Here is a 5733-nt window from a genome sequence, read left to right as displayed (position 1 = left end):
GGCTCTTGGTATGATTATTAACCTTTGCTTTTGTGCTCTTGGGAATAAAATCTGGTCCTTAAAGATGACTTAAGGATGCAACAGATTAGTGTGTTGTTGTATATGGTATATAAGCTCCTTAGTAGTTTCATCATAAGCCCCCTTTCTCTGGTTTACCTTTTCTCTATTTGCCTAGAGAATGATCTTGTGTGTGCTGAGATAAGTGATCTTGTGTATGCTGAGATAATGTATCTTTCAAAGGTGTGTTTCCCTCTATCCTGACCAGTGGGTTCTGAAATAACTAAAATTGGTCTCTCTATGTTGTTTGTTTATTCCTTACTATAACAGTGTGTTTTCCTCTAGTTTAGGCATGACTGAACTTGATCAGTTGCAGTTTCAGTTTGATACATCTTCCTCTTGACTTCTGATTCAATAACACTCATTTTTCTTCAGTTCTTTCCTTCACCAGTAAACATGATGGAGATTAGCTCTTTAAAAGGTTGCAATGCCTCTGTTTTGGAGTCCAGTTAAGCTATGAATATATGCAATATGATAACCTATTTAACCTCCCTCCTGTTAAATGAATGTACCTCCCATTTGTATGTTAACAAGACTAAAACCATAAATCTTCTTCTTTCTTCAAATCTTTGTGACTAGTTAGATAAATGTAGAAATTTGGGTTTTTTATGTTTAGGTGCTCTAAATTAAATCTGTTGGGATGAAATATATGATAGGGTCTTAAAAGTTGAATCTGATTCTATGTCCCAGCAGGCCAAAATAGTTAAACTCAAAATGTGTTTGTTTTGATTGTTTGGATAAGTGTTTGCTGCAATACTGAATGTGACACTCTCACTGTCACATTTGATGGCTAGTTCAGTCCTTTCCTTGTCTTTTATGTTTGCTATTTTGTAGATTCTGATTTGGGCCTTTAATAAAGTGGTTTTTATAATGCATTATTCCCGTTTTGTTTCTTTCTCTACTAGAAATGGATATGACATATAGATAAAGAATTTGCCAGATGGGAGTTGGCTAAAATAAACTTCAAGATTCCTTCACTTTGTTTTTTTATTAAAACTTGAATGAATGCTACTCCTAACTCACATGATTCTCTCTAAGTCGGTTCATCTCTCTGATCTTAACTGGTGTTTAAATATCATTTAATTCAAAGGCTGTTAAATGGCCGAATCTGTTAATTTAAAGTAATGTGTGTTCTAAGTTTGAGTTTTCTTTTGTTTAGTCTTAATAGTGTTTATCAAATATCTTGGAAAGTTACTTGCCCCATGTGTGGTTGATTTTTTTCAGAATGTTAGTCCCTTATGAGATTTTATTTAGTGATGTTCATGACCCTAACTCTTTACTATGTTTCATCCCCCATAAGTCTATGAATCTCCATGAATCTATGTCCTTAGAACAATATGATTTTTCTTAAAACCAGTCAAGTGTAGATCCCTGGTTCCTTTTCCCTACAAGTCTGAAATTTGTTTTACTCAGTGTCAGTTCAACTGCATAGCATGCTAAATAGTTAAAGGGTGTGTGTTAAAATTCAGTTTTTCCTATCTAAACCTATTAGTGACTGTTTGGTTTCAAATGAGTAAATTGCCTGTCAAAGGATGGAAAAGTTCATAGTATCATGTGTAGTCACCATTTTGGTAATGAGAAATAATTTGAATTGGCTCTCTTTTGGCATTCTTAAAATGAGGCAGAACAGTGGATTGATAAGGCTCTTCTCTTCCTTTAAGATTCAGTTCCAAATCTGAAATTCTATTTAAACTGATGCTTATTTATGTGTTTAAAGGAAAATATGTCTTCCTAAATAATTAGTAGTAACTTCTGCAGCAAACTTCTATGTTCTGAGATATTTAATTAGCTTCAGGATAATGCTAGCTCCTAGAAGGATTTGTTACCCTGATTGAAGTTATCTATTAACTTAAGCATGTCCAAAAAAAAAAAAAAATCTCACCTGTCAAGAAGCTGTTCTGATTCACACAATGTGGTCTATCTGGTTCTGATTCTGTCCTAATCAGTACTGTTTTCCCTATACAGTGTCAAGTTAGTGGCATGCCTTAGTTATATGTTCTTGTTTGTTATGTGGTTGGTTGTATGTACAGTATAAGTTAGAATAGATCAACCATGTTTATGTGCTTAAGTCTCATATGGATCAGCCTGCCTATACAGTCCATTATTCTCTAACTTGGGTCAAATCTGTATAAGCCTTTATTTGCAGTTTGGGTTTGGTTTCAATCTTAATAGTCATGTGTTTAGCCTGGGTATTCAACACTTGTTGACCATGTTGTGTATATATTGGATGCTCAAATTTATGGCCTAAATTAATTCATGATTTCTGATTCACCCAAGCTGAATTCATCATGATCAGTTTATCAGTTGAAGTGTTAAAATTTTACATGGTCCATAACCTGAAACCAAGAGCTGTTTTATCTCAAATGCCTTGCTTAAAGGATGATAGTTTAGTCCCCTCCGATCTGCTAAGTGGATAGACACTATAAAACATGTGGGAAACAGTTAGTTTCTGGTTTCCCCTTTTCTAAACTGGTATTTAGACTAAAGAGAAGCTGCCTGCAAGTTTAATCCATTCTTGAAGATAATCACTCAATGTTCATCCCTTTCTGAACCATGTTTTTTTTTTAAAGATTGCTGGGCTGAGAGTTAAGAGAATTGACCTTTCCTTTAATTTAAAATGCTGGTCCTGGAATTGGTTAGGAATTTCATGAATACTATTGCTGTGATTTCCTTTTTCTTTAGCCAGCTGGTGTTACTGCTATATGGTTGATGTGCGACTGTTACGATTAGTTGGTTTTGTGGTATTTTGAGCTCAATTTTGGTTAGATTTGAAGTAAAAATGGCTGCTGCATTTTTGCTTAAGTTTAGAGGCCACTACTGCTGCCTTTTACTCAAGCTTTGAGGTCAGCAAGTTTTTGTGCGAATGCCATACTAACTAACATGACAAAGGTAGTCTTGTGGTGTGCAAAAAGTGAGTAGTTAAATAATCTCTTTGTTGCCCTTTCCCTAATTCTTTTAGTATAAACATTAAAGTGTTTGAATTCAGTGTTCGCACGTTGTTTCCTTAAGTAATAACCAATCTGTCATTTGATATAGAAGCCAAATCGTTTACAAGAAGTATGGTATCTAAGTATGCTTCCTAGAAGTGATGTATATGTTTGAAGTTTTGAGCTAATCTAGAAATAGGTTCCTGGAGAAACTATTTAAACAAGTTAGTAGGTCCATTTTCCTGTTCATTTTATTTCTTCTTTATTGAGAATAGTTACTAATCTTTTTCTTCTCTTCTTTCTTTTGCATGCACACTTGGGAAAATATTGGAGTTATGGCAACTCCAAAATTCAGCCCAGAATTAGAAGAAAGCAGTAGCAGCTGCATTCACGCGCGCGTATAGCCGTCCCTTATTTCCGTGTCAAAAGAGTCTCCGTCCCTCTTACTCTCTTAAATTTTTTTTTACATATCTTTTGTATTACTATATGTTATTTGCACCCTTTGACTAACATTTTTTTATGGGTTTGTATTGATAAGATTTTATTTCTTGCTTGTTTGTGAATTCGTAAATGGCCGAAGTTTGTCGTTGGTCATTTTCCTTTAGATGTAAATCTTGGTTTCCCTTTAACTTTGCGTATTTCACAGGTTATAAACATTTTTTTTTAACTAATAGACAAGGCGGAATTTTTCATTTTTTTTTTTTTGTATTTTTCTCTTTTCTTCTTCTCTTCTTTAAAGTTAATTAACGTTCTCTTTTTTAAATCCATTTTAACAAAATGAGCGATTTAAATAGGGGTTTTAAAAGGGATAAGATGCGTATTTTATGGGCAATCCTTTTCTATTTTATGCTAACATATTGAACAGGTTAGATTCATTAAATTTAAATGAGGAAGTTATATTAGAGCCCGAGTATAGTGGCTCAAGCTATTTTATGAAAGCTATAAGGTAAATATTCCATTTTATATACACGCATACATACATGTATTATCTTATTTTCAGCAATTCCCTTTAATCATCTTTTCATAATGTGTGTATATATATATTATTATTCTCATGTCACATAAAAAGCTATTTTCAAAATATGACGCACCATATTTACACATTATCTTCTAATCCTCGCTTCTATATATATTATATACTGATCCTCTCATTTTCTATACTATATTATACAAAGAAAAAAAAAACGCATCCCTATATATATATATATATATATATATCACGCACATTAACTACTTCCTTTCAATAAACATATCACATATATACATTAGTATCCTATAAAAATATATACCTGCTTATTCTACGTTGAACATACTATTCTAAACGTTATATATATTTTTCTCACGCATGCATCATCATTATCTACTTTTACAAATGTGCATTTATTCACATAACATAATCATCTTCAAATCTGCTTTTCTTTTACAAGTCATTTAGAGGAATAGTTTTCTTTTCACAGGGCTTTTAAAAAATAGGTAATAAGAAATAGATAATAATCCCCCTCTAGTATTAATTAAATTATGTTTAAAGACTGTCCTCGGACAGGCTCTGAGGGATGCCTAACACCTTCCCCTCGGGGTAAATAAAACCCTTACCTAGAATCTCACAGGTTTCAAAGATTAAAAATGGAGTTTACATTTTTACGAATGGTTTCCTAATATTCGCTAAAATTAGGTGGCGACTCTGAAAAATTTACAAAACCAGAGGAAACATAGTCATAAGTTGTGAACTAGTTTTAATCCGTTAAAAATAGGGCATGACAGAATGACGACTCTGCTGGGGATTGGAGTGTTGGTTTTGACTTTAGTAGACTTAGTTTAAGAAGTAGATACTCGGGGGATGTTTGTTTATTTATTTTATTGCCTATTATTTATGAGTTGCTACACTGCTGTATTTGGAAGGACGCAAGCCAAAGCCAAACTTGTGCTCCTTATTTGTTTGAAAAAACACTATGTGTTACTGCTTTCCTTATAATGTCATTGCACTTTCTATCGAGTCTTTGTGTACACTTACACACACTCGTGGTTCACGCGAGGTGTTGTCGACACACCTCCACCCTTCTTTGGATTCTCTAGTTTCGAGTCGGTACGGTAGTTTACTACGTACCTTCTCGCAGATATTCAGTCCCACTCCGAAGCTCTTAGGAAAAAATCTTATTCTAGAAAAATAAGTCATGATGCATACACCTTAGGCAGGACAATCCAAGGTATTGTCCCTGCAAATTAGGAATCCACCCTTTTGTCAAAAGGTTTGAAACCTGAATGACATAACCCTTTATGTGAATTGATGAAATGATCCTTAAAAGACACAAGATGGTTTTTTTTTAACCAACAATACTTATCATAACCTTTACCCTTCTTTTTCATATGGAAATCAACCAAAACCTACCAAATATCCAAATGATAGTCTCACCTCCTCACGACCTGCAAACTTGGTGGAGGAATATAAGAGTGGCACACGGGGAGGAAGTCAGGCAACACCTTGGACATGTGTTAAGGTGATATGGAGAAAGTTCTAGAGGTTTAGAGAGTATTTGAGAAGTGGAAAATGAGGAAAAGAAGGAGAAACCGTGCATATATAAAAATGAAGTTCGGACCCGAGCCGAAATATACGGTTCAATATACGGACCGTACAATTTATACGGTCCGTATATTGGACCGTATGTTTCCTCCAGAAAACTCCAGAAAATCACCCTTCACTGGAAGGGTTCTACGGTCAGGTATACGGGCCGTATAAAATATACGGTCCATA

General features: G+C 34.2%; 1 long non-coding RNA gene across 1 annotated transcript; it reads left to right on the top strand.

The window, feature by feature from the left end:
- Window positions 1–203: 203 nt before the first annotated feature.
- On the top strand, window positions 204–1044 carry LOC132039720 (uncharacterized). The gene is made up of 2 exons (XR_009410457.1): window positions 204–306; window positions 343–1044. It is a non-coding gene; the product is annotated as an uncharacterized LOC132039720 (long non-coding RNA).
- Window positions 1045–5733: the final 4689 nt, after the last annotated feature.

This window comes from Lycium ferocissimum, chromosome 12, assembly GCF_029784015.1.
Source record: "Lycium ferocissimum isolate CSIRO_LF1 chromosome 12, AGI_CSIRO_Lferr_CH_V1, whole genome shotgun sequence".
NCBI lineage: Eukaryota > Viridiplantae > Streptophyta > Magnoliopsida > Solanales > Solanaceae > Lycium > Lycium ferocissimum.
Note: the sequence above shows the minus strand (reverse complement) of the source record. Positions and strands in the feature narration are given on the sequence as shown.